The sequence below is a fragment of the Excalfactoria chinensis genome, chromosome Z (genome assembly GCF_039878825.1).
Source record: "Excalfactoria chinensis isolate bCotChi1 chromosome Z, bCotChi1.hap2, whole genome shotgun sequence".
NCBI lineage: Eukaryota > Metazoa > Chordata > Aves > Galliformes > Phasianidae > Excalfactoria > Excalfactoria chinensis.
In genome coordinates, this window is record NC_092857.1 from 56,383,813 (window position 1) to 56,408,415 (window position 24,603).

Genomic DNA, 24,603 nt, shown 5'->3' on the forward strand with positions numbered 1-24,603 from the left:
TTGCAAAATTGGGCATTTTGGAAAACATGTTGAAATTAAAATAGCTCTCTTATCTTGCTAACAGGTTATGCCAGGTAGTACAAGTTATATATAAATTTGAAAGAAAAAAAACAAACAACAAACACAACTGGAAATGACAACAATATATCCTGTTTTCTTCAGCAAAATGGAAGATGTATTTTCAGTCAAAAGCTTTTTCATTGAAAAAAGGAATTCTGAACCAAACCAGAGAAATTTCTGTTTTAATACGTCTGACAGAACTTCTTATTTTTAAATCTGAGAACTCCATGGAAGTAGCACTTCTGATCTCACCACTGTCTCCTGAATTCAGCCACTGACCTCCCATTGACTGAATCAATGTTAGATCCATGACGTAGGACCTGGAAAGTAGCTTTCAGTGTAGGGGCTTAAAAGCCACTCATGTGCTGCATAAACTTATAGCTGCAAGAATTTTGTGGTGCTGAGGCTGCCTGGGAAGTTCAGAGCTGTCTGTGCAGTGGAACGGAACAGATAGTCAGGTTGCTAATCTTATCAACTTTCCCAGTTTGAGTTGTTCCTGCCCATCATTTCTTGGCTCCTGGAAAAGAGTGCTCAGTCTGTAATGACTCTTGTCTGCACAAGGAAGTACAGTTATTTATCACCGAGTTGCTTTTGTGGAATCAAATCTGGATTTTTAAGACTATTTTATTTTAGTTTTTCCTAACTGCATTATATATCTTATTCCATTTGGTAGACAGGATAAAATAATATAAATAAATAAAAAAAATAGAAATAATAACAATAAATAATAATAATAATTTCATTAAATGGTGTATGATGAAAAAAAAGTGGATTTAAGAGAGTCCAACAGAAATTGTTAAACATATATTTATTTTAATTACTGAAAATTAAAAGGAGCATCTTAACTTAAACTCTGATTTGGTGTACTGCCAATTCAAGCAAAGATGAATGAGGGGTATTAAAAGTGAACACGGTTCTTATTTTTGTTGGTTACATGGCCACCTTTCTCACTACATACATCAGTTAGCAAAGTCTGCTTTCAGCAGTGGAAATTTCATTATCACTTCTAATTCTGGTTTTGTAGCACATTAAAGTTTCCAACAGTTAATGACTCTGGTTTCTTTCCCCTCAGGTCTACCTTTCGCGAAAGAACATGGAAGAGGAAAGAAATGACAGTAAGACTGAATTATGAACTCTTAGAAGTTGAGAACAAGAACTGATTGTATTGTGAAAGCTGAATTCACTACTCGTGATTAACGCCGGCAATAGCAGTTGGCGGTGATCGCATGCATGAGATTGCTGAAGCAGATGGAGCACATGTATTACTCACACAGGTTAGAAAAGACAAAAAGAAAACATTTATTCCAGTTTTCACTCCAGTGTTTAAAGAGCATCACAAACACAACTTTAGAAGCGTGAGTTGCTTGGAAACTGACACCAGGGGTTCACTGCCTTCTCTGCAGCTCTCCTCAAACTTGAGACAGAGACTGTTCTATTCCAGAACTTCTCCTCAGCTCTGGGCACTCCCGGTCCTGAGATGAGTTTGTGTTCCTGCCATTGCCATTTTACTTTGGTGATGACTAAAACACAGACACCAGTTACTTCTTGGGCATCTACTTGAGTCAACTCCAACCTCTCCCAGGGTCACCCTGCTGCAATCATGTCTCCCAGAGGTGTTACAGCTCTTAATTACATCATCTTCAGAGTGCTCAGAGGTTCACTGACAGTAGTGATTTCAGCATACAAAACACTGCAGCAACATAAACTAATCTAGATAGTAGAGGTCAGTCCTGTCTGTCTACGTTAACCTAACAGTCTGTGCTTTTCCTTCTTCCTTCACCATTTGCCAGAACAGATACAATTTGTTTTTTCTTTGATCCTATGGAGTTGACAGTGACAGATTACTTTCAGTTTCTCATCCTCAGCCTTCCCACTTTCCTGGTGACTTGACCCGTGACATTAGGAAGATCTGTAATCACAGGCAGCTGCCTCTCTGAGTAATGTCCAGATACTGCAGGATTGGTGGGACAGGACCACACAAGTCACTGTCTTCCCAGCAGAGCAGCTGGGTCCTTCAGATCAGAGGTGGAAAATATCTTTGTGAAGCTCAAGGGTTTAACAGAAGTTAAATTGCTCACAAGGCATCTCACTTCTCTAAAATGTCTATTCTATTCTATTCTATTCTATTCTATTCTATTCTATTCTATTCTATTCTATTCTATTCTATTCTATTCTATTCTTTTATTTATTTATTTATTTATTTATTTATTTATTTATTTATTTATTTATCTATCTATCTATTTATTTTAAACAGAGTCAGGATTTCAGGGTATTTTGAATGTACACATTAGAGAGACTGATAGTGGGGGCCCTGTTTAACATGAATGCTGATTTTGCAATATTTTAGCACCAAACTGTGCTACCAGGAATATAATTCTTTTAGTTATTTATTTATTATTATTATTTTTAAATTCAATCTTCAAAGACATGAAAATTGTTGAATGTGGGTTTTGACTGTTTGGGGCAGGACTCCATCCTTCTGGGATTCAACAGTTTGGTACCAAGCCCATAACCATGTCCAACAGGCCAAACAGCTGTCAAGGTAGTTAATCTGCAAAGCTATCAGTATACTCTACAATAGTATAATACCAAATGATATCTCATAAAGTCATATGAAATGGAGCTTTAAGGCAAACAGACTGTAGAAGATTAATCAGAGGTGTCTGTGACTTTTAAAATACAGAGCATATCCCCAGATACAGAGCAATGCTGAAATGTACCTCAGAATGTCTCTTTTCTGACCTCCACAAAACAGTGCAAGCTTGGACTGAAGAAAGGGAAGATCAAGAACTTTCGAGACCCATCGCAAAAAATATCTGTTCCTGGAGACTGTACAGCCTCCTTGGTCTACTTTTGCTGCTGCCTGGAATCCTCATGGGGGTAAAATCTCTCCCTGCAACCTAAGCAGGCATATTTTATCCTCACACCATGTCCCTCTGCAAAGGGCATGTCTCCATTTCCTTTCTTGGTAGCCTGAATGGTCAACTCTATTCAGTCTAATGTGTAACTTGATGGAAGAGCACTCTGGCAACTCCTCCAGGACACAGATAAAGATGATAAAGAGGTCGATTCCCACAAACAATTGAGCAAACAGTCACCACTGGTACTAGTCTGCTACATCAATGTATTGTACCATTTGTTTTGAAGAGTAATAGTAAGCTCTAAGAGAAAGAATAGTCTGGCAGATGAGAGAACTTGTGCACAAAATCTTGGTGTTTGTATGAGGCATGATGCTGTTCTATACCATCTTATAGCAAGCTCATCCACTGGGATTCACTGTCTAGGTCAGTGAATCTCTAACCTCTACAGCTGTCAAAACCTGTTGATTTCTATATCACCTGGCTCAGAGCTTAACTAGTCTTATTAAAAGCAAAGTGATTGGATTATACAGTTGTAAGCTGTTCCATGTAAGAAATAAAAAATGATTAATAGCATCATATATTTAAGAGTTCTTCAAACTCTTTTAACAAATGGCTGACCATTTGGATTTTTATAAGTGAATCATTAAACCTATTGTAATGTTTCCTTTAACAATATTACTACCATGTCTCTATGGGCATACAACAGTTGTCACTAGGATTGGTTTCTGGAAGAGACTTCTCAAGGAACACTCAGATACTTTCAGTACTAATCTCCTGTGCAGTAGCTCTCTGATTCTCATGTTTCAAGGCTTTCAGAGCACGACACAGGGCATAGTATTTAATTTAATTTTCATTTAATTGTGTTTTCACAAACCAAGATGTTTGCATAGCCTTGGCAGACACTTGGTAGTCAGTTTATAGAGTACTTTAGTTGTCTAAGCAAAGGTAATTTCTTGTTGTTCTGGACTGAAAGTTGTGAATCAGCTAACGGCTGGTGGTACTAAGTAAATCACAAAACAGTGTCAGCAAGTTCTAGGTTAGCACTATACTTATGCAAAGTAACCTTTTCTGATATCCAAAACTTTTGCATGTAAACTAGCTACAGAAATCTTGCAGTGTACAGGAAATATTTTAGGTTTAGAGACTATCTGAAGGTTCTGCTAGTAAGCAAGGATAACTGACTCTTTTCTTGAGGAAAGTTCCTGGCATTACACAACACACAAAATAACCTATATTTCTACTGGAGTGCAATAGGCATACATGCTTGAAATTTTCTGTTCAAAGTTCTGTATATTGTTACATCTATTTTGGAAGAGGACTTTGGAAACTTTCCTATGAAACTCTCAAAGGTCACTCTGAAAGCAAGGTGTTCATATGTGCCCATAGGAATAGCACCATCTGTGTCATTCTGCAACTATGTAACACCAATTTTATTCTATCTTTTCCATTATATTCTCCTGAGATTCCTTGATGCAACAGAAGATCACAAAATTGCTGCACCCAGGTAAGTGCAGCATCTGTGTAGAAAGAAACTCAACTGAATGCCCAATTACAAGGTCTGTTTTAAGTATAACATGTGTGTGTACTTGAGATTATGGAATTTGTAGTGTAGAAACTTGTTCACACTCTGCTCTGTGCAGCATGAATTTTCCTGGACTCCAGACTGAACATGCCTGGTGCTCTGTCCAGTTCAAGTGTGGGAGAGAAGATAATACAAGATGTTTGAGATGGGGGATTTCAGGTTAGTGTAACCCTTCTTTATGGTTGCCTTGCTTGCCAGACCCTTATCAAGGACCCTTCTTTTTCCTGCAGTCAAAACTGAGAGAAAAATTGTCGGCTTGTCCACCTCTGTAGTGACTGTTAAGTATGTATAAGACCTTGGCATGCAGGCAAGCCTGGCTGTATTTCAGTGAACATGCTAAATGCAGCAAGTCCCAGGCTACATGGAAGTGCTGCAGACACTGCACATGTTTCCGTTTAAAAGTGTCTAATCCACGGCTGTATTCACAGCACAGCTACAGCACAAACCGTGGGTGCTGCATTTGGGCCATTTATTTATTTATTTATTTATTTTTGCAATTTCTGTATATCTGTGTCCAGTAATCCTGCTCCAGCTATTGGTACTGACCTGTTCTTAGTGATCTGCCAGACATCCAGAAATCCCAGCATCCAGAACTTCTTGAAAAACAGACATATTTCTCAGCATTTAGAGAATGAAGTCAGAAATAAGGAAACTTGCATGGTATGATACAGCAACCATTGGTTCACTCTTACTGCTGTTGGCAGACATCACATCTACATGTCCTCCTGTTATGCAGATTGAGACACTTCTGAATAAACTCAGTAACTTAAACCAAATGAAATTAATTACTTTCAAAATATACACTCCATATCTTGTATGGGAGATTGGTAATCACAGCCTGAACCTCTGATTAATCAGCTGAGGCAAGTATGGGGTCAGCTGTGGGAGCACAGGTGAGAGTGATGTAGCTGTGCTCCCGGAAGGGGTGGAGCTTGACTCCATCCCCTCTGAGACCTCATTTAAGGGCTGACTCCCACTGGAGCAGTATCTCTTGGAGATCGCTCACCAGGGAGGACTGCCTCAGCTGCTTCAGTCAAGGCACCACCGTTGGTGAGTTTTCCCTTTACTCATTCACTTATTTACCTTCTGTACATTTTGTTTCCATCTGTACATTTAAAACCAATACAATATCTTTTTTTTTTTTTTTTTTTTTTTTTTTTTTTTAAGTCTTTTTAGGAAGTAAGAATGGATGGACTTACAAAAAGAGTAACAGCAAAACCATAGATATGCCCATGAACATTTCCATCAAATAATGCATAATTTCTTACTCTGCATCAATGTTTTGGAAATGTAATTGCTTGCATAATTTTCTATGTTATTAAAATGATATATTAAATGAGTGAAGGTACATAAACAATAGAGCTTTGAGAGGATCCCACAGAAAAAAAAAAAACAACAAACAATCAGAACCTCGTTAGCTTGTGGAGGCTGCAAACACCAATCTTGCCTACAGGGAAATACAACATCACTCTCTGTGTGGAAGAAGCACTTGAGTGATTTTTCCAAAAACAAACACTTAAATGCAGACTCTCAGAAGCCAAAATATCACTGACAGTGACCGCCTGCCTCGGAGGTTTTATGTTTTCTCTTCCTCTGTACAGTTCCTTTTCCTCTGGTTGGCCACTTTGTGTTGACATCTCAAAGCTAAAAGCCATTCCTTTCCCTCCCACTCCCCGATTTGCTTTTGTATCCCTGCACACTGGACGTGCGAGGTGGAGCTGTCTTTGCACTTTAGAGATCAGCTCGATAGGAGGGCAGTGGAAATCAAACAAGCCTTCAAAGACACATGGGCGGTGAGGCACCCACAAAATGAGCATGCGGATCCAGAACGAGATGGGTGGCCAGCTCTGTCCCAGACAGCCCATCAACAGCCTAACCACAGGTCAGACCAACCCCAATGCTGCTCAAGCTGTCCTCTGGCATTCGCCACGAGGCCAGATATTTCTGCCTAAGGAATTTCCTCCACAGGGATTGCCTCTAAAGAGGGAGGGAGAAGTCAGCCTCCTAAAGAAAGTGCACACATATGTGACAGAATGTGAGACTTTAAAAAAAACAAACAAACAAACAGAAACCTATATTCTTCCAGCTTGATTCACCTCAGCCTCAACTTTCCTAACCATGAGAAGAAAAATTGTTTGAAACCTCATAAAAGTTGTTTTGCTATGTAAATGAGTTCAAGGGATTCTGCTTACTCAGTCCCTGCCCATTCCATAGCCAGCAGATGTACAGCAAAATATTCCTGGTTAAGACCTGCTTGCTGAAGTCACTTTTCATTGTTCTTCATTTCATTGGTGTAAGTCAGAACCTAGGTACTTTTGGCAGGTGGTGAGCCATATTCAGTGTGCTTTAAAATGAATTCCAGCAAAAATCTAAAAGCCCATGATAGATGTACCTGGTCTCTTTTCCTTCTCTTTCAGCTTTCGTGCCCACGTACACTTCTGTCTGTTAAACAGAAATGGCTGGTTTTGTAATAAGAAAAAGTGTGATTTCCAGCTCTTGATCCAATTTCTTGTTAACAGAATTTTGGGTTTAAAACACACGTAGGAACTTGGACAAGGTATCGTTTTATGGAACCAGCAGACAAAATGTGCTTATAGCAAAGATTTTCAGAGGTTTGTTTTGAGGTAGGTATATGGGCAGGTTTCCTAGTGTGAGCTATCATAAGGAAGAGAAGGAAACTGGTAAAGTTAGCAGGGATTTTGCCTGTCACTGTGAGCATTTGAGGGGCAGAAATGCCTCACACTTTTGTGTAATTAGCTTTCACTAAACTGTGAAGTAAAATCATTGATTTATACATTCCTGCAGTTTCCAATCAGCTAATATGTGTGCTGTGCTGTTGTAAAGTATCTTTGATACTTACTGACTAGAATAAGGCAGGCATTAACTTTTTGTAAAAAAAACCAAAGTGAAATGCTGCATAATCTCCATGTTATGGTTCCTGTTCTCTCTAGTTTAATCTACAACACTGGGAATTTGTTATACAACAAGAAACACATTTTAAGAATTGTCACATTTTGTAATTCCTTTTTGTGTTTGGAGTGTCACAAGCATTGTGGCTCCGGTTCAAGCCAACTGCAGCCTGGAAAATGAAATATAATCTAAAAATACCATAAAAATGGAAATTCTTAGCGTTAATCTCTTGAGAGTCTTTTACATTCTGTATTGAAGCTATCTGAACCTGATGGAGACTGCTTGGAAAGCAAGGATGTTTACTGTTTTTAATAGCTCACCACATCAATCCAAACTTCAGTGAAGATCCTGTTCAGGAAGGGGTCTTTGTGAACAGGCATTGTTCCAACCAAGCACCTATTGAAGAGCCTGAATAGCTTTTCATGGCAGAGAGGCTCCCTCCTGAAGGAAAGGACAGACAGCAGTGGCACTGAGGAGGGTGACCACCACAATGGTTCAGTAGATATAGGCTAATGTTTAATGTGCAAACAGTCTGAATTATAGTTCCACTCCTGCTTCTGGTTTCTGTGAAGGATACATCTCTTACTTTGTGCTGCAGGGTTCCTGACTGTGTGATGAGAAGTACAGCTCTGATAGAAGAATTGCAATGTCATTTACAAAGAGACAGACTGCCTAGCAAGGTTGTGGATGCCTCCTGCCAGGAAGCATTCAAGGCCAGGCTGGATGGGGTTTTGAGCAACCTGGTCTAGTGGAAGGTGTCCCTGCCTACATCAGGGAGTCTGGAACTAGGTGATCTTAAAGGTTTCTTCCAACTGAAACCTATGTTTCTGTGATTTTATATAGAATAAATCCATCCAATACCAGGCAAAAGGAAGAGTTGGAACCCTGTAGTCTAGTGCAGATCCATCTGTAAAGCTGTACAACACCTACACATGGACCTCTAGTAGTTAGAGGAGAGAATACCCAGCAGTAAAAGCTTTGAAGCTCTGGTGACTAGAGCTGGTATGCCAGTGTCATGTATATGAAGTGGAAGAACTAACTGGACCTTTCTCCTCAATTACTGCTCTTTCAGTTAGGCAAAATTCTGTAATTTGCACAGATTGTATGGCAGGGCTGAATAGGAACATATAAAATTTGCAAATCTGCATTAACAAAGTATCATGCTGCCAAAATCATTTGTATTTATAACACATCTAATGCTCTTAAGCAGTCCTGTGGGTGAACCTGAAGGGCTGAAGTAGTATTTTTATGCTAATATGCTGTAAAATGTCTTAGCAAAATAAGCAAGTCCCTCTGCAGTGGGTGTTTATTTTCCTTGATATGATTTAGAAGATTATCATGTGACAATCTTTTGTGTTGTATTTGTAAAATGATCTCTAGGAGAATAGCACACTATTATAATACATTACAATCTAAAGTTGCTTGAGCAGCAGAAAGCTCCTAATACAGTGCTTCACAATGGAGCACTTAAACAGTTTAGTACAGCTTTCATGTACAGTATTTTAAAGAACTGCTATGAGCCCTGTTTGCAGTGCTTTCAGGAAAGCAGGGTAATATTGAGGAGAAAGCTCCTTACCAGAGAGCTTCCTGTCACTGAACGATCATGTTGCTGTTCCAGCAAATCCAGGTGGGAACATTTTCAAGGAAATGTCGAATACTTCTCCTTTTGCCCAGAAACAGCATAGCTATTTTTAGGGATATTTTCCATTGGCCTGCAGCACATTTCAGTTGCTGTAGCATAATGGAGAGTGGCATATTGTATGTTACGTTGAATTGAGAAAATGACTATGTTGCATCATGTCTGTATTTGGCACTGAAGGATGCTGAGATATTCATATTTCCTCATACTTGTGCCAATTTGTATGCAACACAGATACATCATAAATTGTGTGTGGGGTATGGGATGCATCCTGCATTCCTTTGCCCCCAAGTCAGTTGGATGTCGCACCATGACTGAGTACGGCTGGAGGCACTCCCACTGTGCTCAGGCCGTAGTCTGTTTGTGGTCACGAGGCAGAGTTTGCGTAAGTATTGCAATACTGTTAACCCTAATGATCACCATGGACTGAGTAAAGGGGATATCATGGGCTGATGTCATAGCTTTTTGCTATTAGAAGTGGGAGACTTTAGTTTTCAAGATTGCCATTATTGCAGCCTTTATGTACGTGTATCTCCATTCCCCCAGAAAATGGAGCGTCTTTTATGTGCAGATCTCAGCAATAACCAAGAAAAGACTTTCTGATTTAAATTGGAAAGATCAGCTACACTCTGTTTGGCAAGCTGAACTGCATATTAAAGTCACTTTTGATTTAGTCATTTTAAGAGATCTATCCCTTTCACAATTGCTTTCTTTAGCTCTTGACAGTGAGCTAAGGATGAAGTTCATTTTGGTCTTATTTAGAGAAAATTGCAAACAAAAATGTTTCCAAAAGTTCTTCTGAACTATTTTTTAAGTAGTTGGTGAATACTGTGTGAATGAATTAATTTAGGCAGGCCAGCTTGCCACATTGAAAATAAGATTTTAAATGGCTCTAATAACAGCTGCGTTGGGAGAAATTGGGGCAGAGGCCCTGTGTCCTCAGCATGCTGCTGGTGAGGACGAGTGGCTCCATTAGCACTGATGGGGACTTTGTTACCGACTTGAGGTTATGATTTCAGTCAGGATGAAATATCAGTATATTGACATTTAACCCTGTATTCTCAGCTGGTGGTGAGTTAAGTAGCAGCTCATTAGAGGGGAACATCTATCCTACAGACTGCAGCAATGATCAGGATCTCATTCCCTCACACGGTTCCTGTTGCTGCTTGATGTGTAATATGATGTTGTACGTATCTTTAAAAAATGAAGATATGAGCCACTTTTTTCTCTGTCTGTTCAGATGCAGGATGCAGGTTATAACATGCAGCACTACCACTGCTCAGGACTATCACACTTAATTATGCTTGGTGTGCCAAATTTCTGATCTGAATGTCACAAGTCACTCAAGTGGATCTTGCACACCTTATGATGGATTTTTAATAAAAAACAAAACAAGGAAAACAAAAACAAAACAAAACAAAACAACAAACAAACACCACCAAAACCTGTAGAAAACAAATCATTTAATTTTCTAATCAATCTACCAGATACAGCCTGTGAGGTATGGAAATATTTTGAGCATTTTTCATGTTTTTTAATGAAGTGTTACTCCAGTCTGAGGTGGATGCTGCAGCCCAGCTGCTGCTGCAGCAGTGCTCTGCATGGACACACACACCTCCAGCCAAGGACGGATGACTGCAAGCACAATTCTCCATTTTTTAATATTTTTTTCCCCAGTGGATAAACACCTACAAAATTCAAGCAATATGAGTGCAACTATTTTGCCTTTGCACAGTGCAGGTGGTGGATGTGATTCTTGCAGGAGCTCTGTAGCTGGGGGCAACTCACCAGAGCCTGTCTCCATCACGGTATATTTTCTTCTCCACCACATTACCCGACCTGATGTTTCCTCCTCCCTTAAAGTCCATCTTCTAAACCAATGATATTCTGTGGAGATGTGGGATTTATGTTATCCCTGAAAGCTGTGGAACAAGTTTTTCCTTTTGTTGCACAGTGACTAAGATAATGGGCAACACACTACCAATATTAAAACAAATGTGTGTCAGTTCCCCAGAGGTCTTGGATGCCATGCATGCAGCATTTCCTCCAAACATCTGAAAGCCAGCATCATTGTTCTTGTGGAGCAAAGGAAACAATAGGACATGTCCATAAATCCTTTCAGAGGACGGCAGAGGTATGAAGCAATAGGATACAGACCTCATTTTTTAGACAGTAAATGATATAGCTGCATGCAAGAGGCTCCTTGGAGTCCTCCCTTCCCAGATATTCCTTCTGAACAGACACATGCACAGAGCCTTCTTTTCTTCGGAAGATTTTTTTTTTTTTTTTTTTTTTTTTTTTTTTTTGTGTGCATTTCGTTGTTTATTTAAATTAATATACTGTCAGAATAGTTATTTGTGGCTACAGAGCCTTGAATACAAAATAAATGCTCTCCTCACACACAATCTTAAATTTTTAGGAGCACAGTATGTAGCAATCAAGTGGGGTGGCAGCTCATAAGTGTCCATAGGATATCATCATCCCAAGCTCCATTAAATTAGGACCTGACTAAGAGCCAGTGGCAGAGACTGGAAATTGCTTTTGTTTGGAAGGAATTATTTCAAAGTGACTGCATAAAACAGAGGAGCGTGTTGTAGTATAACTGAGGAAAGTATACCTTACCCTGCAAAGCAAGGGATATACATTGTTTGAATAGTTGTGACTCAATATTTGAAGTTTTGCCTCTATTAGCATTATAACCATTTGGGATCAAATAATAGATATAGAGTGGTAAAAGTGAAAGTGAAAAGAAGGAATACTGATTACCCAGGTCACTGGTTCATTTACACGATTAGAAATTAGAGCTCAAAGATATTTATACTTTAAATCAGCACACAGTGAATTAATGCATAACTGATGTGAAAAGAAGGAAATAGTGGTGTTAAGCTTTCCTGGGAGATGCTGAGCACTTTTGTCTTTTGGCAATATCTGTAGGAACTGTGTGTATTTTGTGGCTATAGAGGCTCACCTCTGAGGAGATGGGGAAATTGCCCATCAACACTGATAAACAAAAATTGCACTCCAGTTGAGCCACTTGTATAGAAACAAGAGTTATTGATTTATTTTATTATTAATATTATTATTTTATTATTTATGTGGGAGAAGGCTTCAAAAAAAGTGGGAAAAAGGTACCTTGTCAGTGTTGTAACAAATAGTTTGAAAAAGTCTGTAACAATGGTATCTAGGAAGTGTTTTTAATTCAGTCTCCAGAAGACTCCTCTTAACAGCATTCCTAGGTCTAATCCTGCTTTCCTTATGATCCAATAAATGCACCAGACCTACTCACCCCCTCAAGTGAAGGAAAGCTAGAAGTCATTTTGTTGAGTTGACCCATGGGGCTGTTATTGAGTATCATGGAGAATCTTCAGAGTTTCCGGTCCTCACAGATGTTTCCACACTGGTTACCATCATGAGTGTAAACTTCACCAGTTCTTCACCAAGTCTTTGCCTCCTCTTTTCTTTCCTTGTTGCAGTACATCTGGAATGATGAAGCTCTCTGATACTGCTTGGTGAAATTACTAGGAGTGTCTGAAAGTAGTGAGTGACAAAGAGGGAGAGATCGAGCAGATCAAAATTATGGCAGTAATTATCGAGAGCTCCTTCTGTCCTTTTGTACAATATTTCTTTAATATATTTTTAATAGATTGGGTACTGGAAGCTTTTATAATTATCCTGACGTTTAAACTCTACTCCTGAAAGCTCAGAGCTCCTGGTTTGACCTTTTGAAGCTGTGCCAAGTAGTTTAATTAATAATTACTCAACTTATTTATTGAAATTGAGGTTTAACAGAACTAGACAAAATCTCCTCTATGCAGTCTAGTAATTAATACAGAAGCCTTTCTAGATGGGATAGATATTGCAGTTCATGCTTGAGATGTTGTTTCTTTATTAATAAGGCAAACCTAAAAATAAGTACTTGAATACTTTTATACTGTGCTGAAATTGAGTCCAGTTACACACAATGTCAAGTGTTTTCTAACTTAATATTTGGGAATTCAGCCAAGAAACTGTTTTTCTGCCAGAAGTAGAATAACACACCAAGAATATTTCAGTACTCAACAACATTCTTATTAAAAGAACAGAGCCCTTAACAAGTTCTGCATTATTTTGTCTCTCTCTAGGTAAAGGTGTTATCTAAAATGCTGAGATCTGCATGTAGTTTGCATGCACTTAGTGAAAACTGATGCTAATTATATAACTATTTTTAATCATCAACAGCTTACATCATTGCAGTCTCATTTGCTTTTAAGGCATTTAATACTACATTCACCAAATTTGGCTGCATAGAGTCAGACTGTTGAAACCAGCCGCAGTGAGTTGGATTCATTATTTATATGCAAATCCTCCATAGCAGAAGAAGGTATGTAGAATACCTCAAACATGGCCGACACAAAGCAGAGGCTGCTGGCAAATACCTCCTTGCAGTGGGATTCCACATGAAGCCGCAAACAATAACAACCGATCCTGATGTGAGATGGCTGCACGACTGCGCAGTTGTTATTTTCTCCTTATAAGGATTTCAATTAGATTCTATTTTCTGAAGCTGAATTCTCAAAAATGCTTAGCAGCGTGTTCACAGTGAAATCAGTCATTGACTTTACTGAAAGCAGAGTGAGACTCTCAAAAATTCAAGCACTTGTGGTCTAGTGCTTCTAGAAAGACCCTCTATGCATACACAAAATGGCATTCCAGGCAAAATAGCAGGGAATATTTTCTTTATTCTGTTAGAATATTTGAAGGTAGCTACTAATATTTTCAAAGGAAAATATATTTATCTATGCTTAATAATTCTTAACGAGTCTTAATTAGGGTTACAGAGTCTAATATATACAAAATAAAGAATGCATAGAATATTCTTGTTAGTTTCATTTTACACAGCAGGAAACAGATAGAAATTTTGGAGTGACTTAAACAAGAACTTCAAAATTGAAAATTTCAGGCTCGCCAACCCTAGGAATTTTATGGTGTAGGTTTGTTCTCTAAAACCGATTTCCTAGTTGTTGGCTGCTGTGTGAAAATATGCAGAAATATAGATATGACTCCTTATTATATACAGTATTTGCTTTACAGGTTCTACACATGGTTAGATAATTTGCTGGTTACTTTAATGATGCTCTAAGAGCATTCGAAACAGGTGACAGCTGCTTATGAATGGTATTTAATAACTTTCAATTCATGGCCTCTTGAGATTATAAAAAAGCAGTTCACAGTTTTATACAGATCACTGCAAAATTACCCAATAGAATTGTAAAACACGTAATTCAAAGCAAGACAATCAATAGTAGCAGGTTGTCCTCAAGAGGCACCTGGATTCATGAGCAGTAGATAAAAGAACAGCCACGGCTGTGCTTCTGGTGTTAGAAAAATTGTCTATGTTCACATCTGTTTACTTGAGGAAGAAAGCAAAAGACATACTCTGAATTGTATTTTGCAGAGCAAAATTACAAATAATCCTCCTGAAAAGGAAAACTAAAATTAAGCAAATACATCTGCTGACTCTAGAATATTGAGTTCATTAAAAATAAACAATTTGTTTATGATGATGTGATTATAATTTATTGATATACTCACAGTGCGCAGTCAGCACAGAGATTCTCTTCAAGATCTCTAGAGGAGAAGTGATCATAGGGCTCTATGCTCTTTTCATAGACAAAAATGTAATTAAACTTGACTTCTCTCATAATTTTAACGATCTCTGTGTCTACAACAGATATTTAGAGCATGTTTGTTATACACGTGCATTTTAAGGGCCTTTAAGACCAGGATCATTAATCACAAGGACGTTGTATCTGAATCAGTAAGTCACTGAACCACAACCTGTTGATGTTGAAAGCATACAGAGGAAGCTATGCAAACATCTGCTTGTTATGTGCCTGCAGGTACATATCTCCTGTCACTGGTGAAGAGTAGGTGATGGACTGAATGTACCTCTGCTAAGAGTCAGGATAGCCTCTTGTACTCTGATTCTCACGTTGGTATGACATATCTTAATATCATGTTATACAGTTTCATTCTTCTCTAGGAGTTCAACTTTGCAGAGCACTGACACAGGGCTAATTTATAATCTCCTTCAGGCACTTCAACATTTTTCAAAAAAACACAAGAACTTCTCAGCTGTCCAGTGTACCTGGTCTTCACTTTTCAATCTAACAATTCAGTTTATGGCGCAGTCTCGGCAAGGCTGTCATTCTGCCCTGTCTTATTGCTTAAGTACACTCCTGCTAAAATTACAGCACCACCACTGGGGGTGAATGAATACAAGATAAGAACTGTAGTTTGCCAATTTCAAAGGAAATGGCATAGGGATTTAATTATACCCACTGTGTATGCCTCATTGGTTCCTAGAGAGGTTTTCAGTCTAGTGGAAGCAGATGAGGATGGTAGTCCCAGAATTAGGATTATTTTGAAGGCTTTCATAGGGTAGAAGAGCCAGATGTTAGTCTCAAATGGCAGACCAAGGGACTGGGTAGGTCAGGAATTGACTGCATTATTTTTCCATTCTTCCAATGCACAGAGTGTATTAAAATTGAGGATAATGCTCCTACATGGCTATCAGAATACAAAGAATATTTTGGTCTCTGTTAGATAACTCAGGTATATAGAAAAAACTGTATATTCTGTCATATATAACATATATAACATATATAATATATGTTATATATAACATATATAACATATATAACTGTATATAACTGTCATATTCTGAACATCCTGAGCATTCACAGGGTCCAAAGCAAAACCTGAACATTTTGGGCATCCAAAGCAACATCATGATTTCTGATTTGAATGAATATAAGATGAAAGAAACTTCCCTGAGATCTGCAAAGAACTGATGGAAACTTTCAGCAGCACCAACAAACCAAGGTCATTGTTTGGAAGGCTTAAACCTAAGACTTTGCAGCCATTGCATCACAGTCAGGTGGAGACATCAATGGAGCCAAAAGGTAGTTCTCAATGGTGCTCCCAAAAAGGCACATTCAAAGTCCACTGCTATGAAAAAATCTTCTCTGACATGATTTTTCTCAGTGAGAACAGCATATAGATGAAAAGGAAACAAGCAAAATTAATATAATTATAGTATTTTCTTTGAGGTTTTGATGGAAATGGAGAACCTGGAGGTGCCAGCCTCTCTGGCAGCTGTCACATTTCTGCTGTACAGGTTTCACTGCACAACTTCTAGCCAGTGTTGTCTGTGAAACTCCCGGAAGACTGGTGGAGATAGGAATCACAGCCTCCTGCTTCTATCCATAGAGCAAGCACAGGCAATGTTACTGTCAGTGAGTCTCAATTCCTTCTTTGGACTAAAAGATAATGTTGGAATACAATAACCACTTCCATGAAGGAAGTTACTAGTGAGCTCTGAATCTTCCAGGTGCTGATCTTTTGAGTTATTCTTAAGAAGACTGAATACATTTGAACAGGGATCTTTACACAGTGGCTAGAGTTCAGGACTGGGTTCATTTTCCTTGTTTATCATCTCTTTCTGGGTACAGAGTAAGATATAATGGCTCTTTCAGTCTTTGATGCCATTGACTATGAGCTGCTGATGAAAATTCCGAGAGTAAAATTGAGTGTCATAATGCAACATCCTTGACGGGTGCCTCAATTTGCTGTGTAATAAACACTGTTGCTGACTGTTTCCTCTGCTATGACTCTTCCACAAGAACAGATAGAAGTTGTGCCATAACTATTTTCTCTGTAAGGCACTGCTCAAGAGGTATTAGCTGAAAGCATTAATTCACTGTTAACAGGGAATGCACAGTTCCCTGCAGATCTCTGCAAAGGAATTTGGGTGAGTTCAGGAACAGATGCTTGCCAAGCATGAGTTTGCAGATCCTCAGTGTTCATAAAAATAAACATAATTCTATTTTTTTTTTGTTTTGTTTGTTTTTGTTTTTGTTTTACAGATGGCCACTGCATATAAGCCTAGGTGATGCAGATCAAAAGCTTCCTCTGGAACTCAAGCAATGCTGCAGGCCAATTCACAACAGCACAGTGCAGTGAAAGTTTACATGGCGAGACTTCATCCGCATGATACATGTCTTGTATCCCCATCCTGTTCCAAACAGGTCACCCTTTGATCTGTTCATTATTCTCTTCCATGCTGAAAGGTTTCAGCTTTCCTATACAGAAGCTGATGAAACAAGGGGTTTTATTGTCTCAGCCTGTTTGATTTCCAGACTTTCACAAAGAGGATCAAGGAAGCAGACCAGATGCTCATTTGGATGTGATGGCTTTAGTATCTCTTTGGTTCCAATATAACTCTCTTCTGGGGGTGGGTATTCATGACTATTCACTTTATAGCTTTTACCATCTTGCAGTCTGATTTTCTCTGTGATCATGGAGTGTTGCAAAATATACTTTCTCCTGGGCCAGTGTGTCACATGTGTGTCACATGTTTAATGTTGGTGCTAGGCAAGAAAGCATGGACAGAAATTTATACTATTCAGACCCTAGCTTCAGTTGCATAGCTCTGTGGTAGAGAACCTTTTTCTGTTTTATTTTATTTTTTATTATTTATTTTCTTAAGTAAAGGGAACACACCTTCTTGTCTCCAAATCATTCAGTTTCTTTTCAGTTTCTTTCTTATCTCCTGAGGAGATATTACTGTAGTTAGAATTGTAGTTAGAATTTGTAAGGAGGGCTTTTTTTTTTTTTTTTTTTTTTTTTTTTTTTTGTGTGTGTGTGTGTGTTTGTTTGTTTTTGTTTTAATTGGTTTTGTTTTCCATCTTTGGAAAATGTAAAATGAGATACAGAAAATTTCCTGTCAAAATCCAAAAAGATTGATTTTTCCTTTCTTTCTATAAATTGCCAGCTAAAATGCAGTTGCTTCAAATAAATTGTTGTATTGTAGTATAACCTGGCGGGTGGCTGAGCAGCACACAGCCATTTGCTTACTCCTCCCCTTTCTAGTGTTGTGTGGGAGAGAATTAAAAAAAAAAAAAAAAAAAAAAAAAAAAAAAAAAAGAACTAGAGATACTAGGGATACAGCTATTTATGTGGATAGATAAAAAAGAAAACAATAATAGTTATGACAATATACATGTATATATATATACATATACATATCGCTCAACAACTGATGCCCAGCTAGGCCCCTCCAGCAGTGGAAGAGAAAGAGATGAACTCTCATTCCTTTCAGAACTCCTTCTTTATGATGGCATGTGGTATGGAATACCCTTTTGGCCTGTTTGTGGCAGCTTTCCTAATTCTTTTCTCTCCCAGCTCCTTTGTTCCTTCACTGAAGATGGCCTTGACTCTGTACAGCACTGCTTAGCAGCAACTAGAAACATCCATGTGTTATCAATATCATTTTTCTCCTAGAACCATACCAGACACTGAAGAAAACAATTCAAGTCCAGCTGAAATTAAGACAGAGGTTTAGAAAACTTCGGAGGTTTTTGCCCAAGGGTTTGTAAATTGAACAATTTTAGAAAGAACCTGATCTATTTAATAAAGAGTTTTCTGCTAATTCAATTTAGGTATCTAGGTTTGAGATTTAGCAAGCTAATATTAATTAGAAACAAATAAGCAAATAAAAACTATAATATCCCCCAAATTATTATTATTATTACTATTATTATTATTATTTTCCTTAGAAGACATACCTTCATTTATTTAAGAATTATCTCAAAATAATTCCATTTGCTATGCAATCACATAATCAGGCTTTCCATCAAAAGCAGCTGTATTTGTTTTTCTTGACAGAGTAAGATTGGAAGTTTGTATCATATCTTTATTCTGTCAACCTCCTGAACTGAGTTCATCAACAAAAGAGTTTTTTGAATGTTTCTTTTTCTGGTGTTCACTAATCTAATATATAGAGTTGGAAATCAGTTAGGGCAAGACACCAAACTTATGAAAAATTGATCTGCCAAATCTCTATAGAATAGAAGAAATATCAGGAAAATGTAGTCTGTTGAAAGCAATTTACTCAACTAAGAGAATTTGAAAGTTGTGAATGAACAGGATCAATAGTAATATGCAGGAATACAAACAAAACAAAAAAAAGTTTGTTTATATAAGCACCGTCTATCCAGTGGTAGATTTTCTAGAGTGAAATAAAGTGTCATGAGTCTTAGCGAAAGGATTTCTCAAGATGTGAGCTCACTTACATCTCAGACACACAGCTTTTTCCCAAACTGTGAATGCTCTGATTTTCTCTCTCACATGTAGGGCCTGATTCAGAACAAGTCCCTGCCAAAGGAAATTCTTCACTAGGCTGACTGGATACATTAAAAGGCAGAACCCGATTGTTTAAGAAGCTCACCTTATTTTGAGGTTCGGTCCATATGCATTCACACTGGACTCACACTTGTGCTTATTAAAATCTCCATAACAGAGGTTTAAAGCAACCTATGTTTAGGCTATTGGCAGGTCGCACCCGTGTCTAACATGGCAAATCATGGAATCACTAAGGAAAAAACATCCAAGATCATCCAGTTTAACCATTCACCTATTACAAATATTTCCCACTAAACCACATCCCTCAGTACAACATCTGAAATTTTCTTGAGCGCCTCCAGGGATAATGACTCAACCACTTCCCTAGGCAGCCCATTCAAGCACCTGAACACTCTTTAGGAGAAGAAACTTTTCCTAATAACCAACCCGAACCTCTCCTGGCACAACTTGAGGCCTATCTTGTCCTATCTAATTACATGGGTGAAGATGCCCACTCCTACTTCACAACAACCGCCTTTCAGGGAGTTGTAGAGAGTAATAAGGTCACCCTGAGCCTCCATTTCTCCAAAATCATGAAAAGCCATTATCACAGAATCACAGAATTGTAGGGGTTGGAAGGGACCTTTAGAGATCATCGAGTCCAACCCCCCTGCCAAAGCAGGCTCCCTACATCACATCACACAAGTAGGCGTCCAGGCGTGTCTTGAATATCTCCAGAGGAGACTCCACCACCTCCCTGGGCAGCCTGTTCCAGTTCTCCATCACCCTCACTGTAAAGAAGTTCTTGTATTATTGTTTGTCTCATTTACTTGACAGGTGATGTGCCTGTCTCACAGTGTGATGCTTGGTATAGTTGCACTTTGTTCCACAGTTCAGGCAGGCTTCACTCATGAAGGGTTTCACTATGCCATCTTCTTCCTTCATGTTATGTAAGATGCCCATCAGTCTTAGAGGCTGGTTTTGATAGAAAAATGTGCACATGTGGCGAGCTTTTCCCTCAGTGTTTGTTTCACTGCCATATGTGAAAAGCAGAGCTTGCTGTGGCCTGTCCATGCCAACTTGCCATCACTGGATCAATGTGGCTTCTGTATTCATTCATCTCTTTGCTAATGTGGTGGATCTTTTCCTGTTTTTCAAACATCCCTAAATATTAACTTCTTAGTGGTAGCAAAAATAGGAAAACAAAGTAAAGAAAAATCTAAAGAATTGAATTACAGCGAAATGGAAGATTTATTTTTTATTATTATTGTTATTTTCTGGTGGAAAAAAGAAAAAAAATATTTTTGAGGCTTTTATCATGTGTTGTTTGTTCTAATGCTAACTAGTTCATGTAAATATTTCTCTTTAATCTCATTTGAATTAAAAAAATAAATAAATAACCCAATTGAAAATATCAGTTACAATTGGAGTGTTCCAAAAGAATAATGAATTTGAGAAAAGGCAGTGGTATATGTTTTTTTTGAAATTCTAATTCTTATTATTCTTATTTTTATTTTTTTAAAGGGAAACATATATTGTTCTGAGACAGTTTTAAATTATTTGTCAGTATTTTTTTTAATTGGCTATTATTATTTATGCATTATAATTTTTTCCCTCATTCCACTGATGTTGAAGACAATGTTGAACTGGATCAAAGGAAAGAATTAACATAGTCTTGTAATATGTTTCCTCCCTCCCTTCCTACAAATGGCTGAAACCCACAATTAAATATAAAGCTTTTGTGAAGTAAGAGCTTATTTTAGTTGCTGATGAGGCAAAAAGTTCATCAGGATGGCAGGACGAACATGATGTCAGCAGTAGTTCTTGACAGAGTTGCAGAACAGCATTGCTATTTCTGGATTTTCATTCAGAAGCATGAATGATTGATTGCATTCTACATTGCTTTCCATTTTCATAAATTATTGTAAAATTATATATTAAAAGAGTGAGATCTTTAAATGCAGAGGAAAAGGGAAAATGCAGTCTATTTGGAAATTTGGATTCAGATAATTCTTCCAGATCTGAATTTTCTTAGCCCACTGTTGTCTGTGGGTGCTTTTGTGAGTGACCTGTATTCACCTCGTTTGTTGCATTGGTCATCTCTGCACAGATCAATGCAGCTGTTTGACTCATTATTACCTTGATGAGGTTAATTATCTCTGATTATGTTAGTCTGCTAAAATGCACATTCTTCTAGTATTGTATGAAAGAGGAAGTTAGAATTTTTACCCTCCGAAAAACACCTTGTATTGTGTTCACAGATATTCATTTTTTAAAGAGGTCTTATGTAGAGAAAAAAATGGAGTTTTTTACTTGAAGAACATTTTTTTTTTTTCTTCTCTATTGTATATTTGGGATGGAAAATATTTTAAAAATACAATTTAGTGTTGCAAATTTCCTCATAAACGACAAAGAGCTGATAGAAATATGACACTTCTGATGTCTGAAGAACTTTCTTAAAAGTCTATTGTTTGTGCTGCCATGATAATCACAGAATCACAGAATCAAAGAATCATAGGGGTTGGAAGGGACCTCCAGAGTTCAAATCCAAACCCCCAGCCAAAGCGGGTTCTCTACACCAGGTCGCATTGGTAGGCATCCAGGCAGGCATTATGAGACAAATATCTCTGGACTGGGTCACAAAAGCAAGTTGAAGGATCCTGCTTTGTTCAGGAAGGAATGTAGACATCCTCAACCTGGAGAACTCTGCAAGGGAGGGTCTGATTTTGACTTCCTAGTAATACCTGGGACCAAGAAAGTGCACTGGGATGACATCTTCCACTCCTTCCATCAGATGGGATGAAAAGCTCTCTTTAACTGTCCGTTTCTATCTGTGTGAGACTGTTTTCACCTCCCATCCACCTTCTTGATGTATTTCTGCAAATGTTCCCACTGTTGTATTATGGCACTGGGTCACTTTTGCAGAATTTGCTTGACTGTGTTAAGCTCAGTTGTTATGCTACTGTCCTCAGCATTGCCTCTCAAAGGCCACATGAGGCAAATATGCAGCTTTTAGCTTTGTTTTACATAGGTGACTTATACAATTTCCTCCTTAAGGAAGAGGGACAATGCCTGGAGAAACCATTCTGGGAAAAGTGTTGGAGTTGCAAGCTGCCTTACAGTGATCTATCCCAGTCTCAACAAAGGATCTGTAGATTCCTCAGCTAGGAATTACATTAATTTTCTTCTTCTTGTCTATAGACCAGTAAGAAAGCTGCTCTCTTTATTGTTTCTTTCCCCAGACAAGCTTCACTGTTTATGCTTTCATTTTCAATTCATGAGGACAGTACACTGTTCAGTGAGTTAATGCTTTGGCTTTCCTTCTTCAGCAGACTTTGCCTTAAAAAAATACATGCACAGAACACAGCCAGACAATTTATTCCAGCATCTTTTGGTGTCCATTTGCAGCAGCAGATTTTTCAGTAGGAAATCTCCCCATATTCACTACTGTATATACATCTTTTTACACCAAATGATTCAAAGATATTTTCTGATGCTCATCTAAAACATATGACAACTGAAGTCAGCCAATTCTGACATGGAAGGAGAGCATGGGAAAAGCTGGACTATAGATGTACAATATCTGCTCTGAAAGAAATGCCTTGTATTTTATGTTGCTGATCCATGGCACTGGTGGTGGATGTTTGTGGTATGGCAGTAGGGGTTGAACATTGCCGCCAATATTCTGTTCCATTTTGATGCCATATGACAGATGGCAGCAGAGGGACAGTCTGACAGAATGGCATCTGGCATGGAAGTGTCTGTGGAGAAAAGATGTGTCACTGTAGAGACCTGGAGCTGTCTTGGGCAGAGTGACCATGAAATGGTTGAGTTTCTAATTCTTGATGTCACCAGGAGGGAGGCCATCAAATTACTTCTTTGGACTTCCAGAGGATGGACTCTGAAGTGCTCAGAACACTGGTAGGGAGAGTCCCTTGGAATTCAGTCGTGATGTGTAAAGAGGTACAGGAAGGCTGGTTGCTCCTCAAGAAGGAAGTCTTAAAGACCCAGGAACAGACTATCCCCCTGTTCTGCAAGATGAGCTGAGGGGGAAGAACATGAGCGTGGATGAACAAGGAGCTCTTCCTGAGGCTCCAGGAGAAAGAGAAAATCTACCTCCTTTGTTCTCAGGGAGGGTACAAAGAAGTTGTTAGGATGTGCATGAAGAAAATTAGAAAGGCAAAAGTCCAGTTTGAACTCAACTTGTAAGGAGGATTTGGGGATCTACAGGTTTGTCAGCCTGATCTCAGTGCTGGGATAGGACCATGAACCATGGACCAGATCATCTTGAGGGAGATAACATGGCATGTGCAGGACAATCAGGGGGTCAGGCCCAGTCAGCATGGGTTTGTGAAAGGCAGGTCCCGTTTAACCAACCAGATCTCTTTCTAGGATTGAGTGATCCACCTGGTGGAGGAAGGAAAGGTTGCTGATGTAGTCTACCTAGATTTCAGCAAGGCCTTTGATAGTCTCCTGAAGCTGGCAACCTGTGACTTGGAGAGATATACTTTTTGCTGGGTAAAGAACTGGATGGATGGATGGGCCCAGAGAGTGGTGGTGAATGGAATTAAATCCAGCTGGCAGTCGGTCACGAGTAGTATGCTACTGGAGCCAGTATTGGGGCTGTCCTGCTTGACAGTGTTATTGATGGCCTGGATGAGCGCATTGAGTGCACTCTCAGTATGTTTGCAGATGACAACAAATTGGCAGGAAGCACTGATCTGCCTGGAGATAGGAAGGCCCTGCAGAGCGATTCAGACAGGCTGGATCCTCTGCTGGATCTCACTAGATTGAAGCCAATGGGTTGAAATTCAACAAGATCAAGTGCCAGGACCTGCACTTTGGCCACAACATTCCCAGGCAATGCTACAGGCTTGAGGCAGGGTGGATGGAAGACTACATTGAGGAAATGGACCTGGGTATTTTAGTCAGCACTCAGCTGAACATAAGCCAGCAGTGTGCATGGGTGGCCAATGTCAATGGCATCCTGGCTTGTATCAGAAATAGTACTGCCAACAGGAGAAAGGAAGTGGTGGTCCCTCTGTACTCATCCCTGGTGAGGCCACACCTCAAATACTGTGTTCAGTTTTGTGCCTTTCACTACAGGAAAAACACTGAGGCCCTGGAGCATATTCAGAAAATGGCAACAAGCCTTATGAGGAATGGAAGAGTGAACTGGGATTATTTAGCCTGGAGAAGGGAGACCTTATAACTTTCTACAACTGCCTGAAAAGATGTTGTGGTGAGGTGGAGGTTGGCCTCTCTTCCCATGTAACTAGCAATAGGATGAGAGGGAATGGCCTCAAGTTGTACCAGGGGAAATTCAGTTTGGATATTAGGAAATAATTCTCCAAAAGAGTGCTCAGGTGCTGGAATGGGCTGCCTGG

At 38.9% G+C, this 24,603-nt stretch overlaps 1 long non-coding RNA gene across 3 annotated transcripts in view; it reads left to right on the forward strand.

The window, feature by feature from the left end:
• LOC140264129 (uncharacterized) overlaps positions 1 to 17,688 on the forward strand; it is a 68,324-nt gene extending 50,636 nt beyond the window's left edge. Inside the window, exons 6-7 of one of the 3 annotated variants that reach the window (XR_011906004.1) lie at positions 1,133 to 1,334; positions 16,960 to 17,688. This is a non-coding gene — a long non-coding RNA (uncharacterized lncRNA). Of the gene's footprint in view, positions 1 to 1,132; positions 4,374 to 16,959 lie in introns of those variants that run through there. The other 2 variants (XR_011906005.1, XR_011906003.1) reach the window with 2 other exon arrangements.
• The last annotated feature ends 6,915 nt before the right edge of the window (positions 17,689 to 24,603 follow it).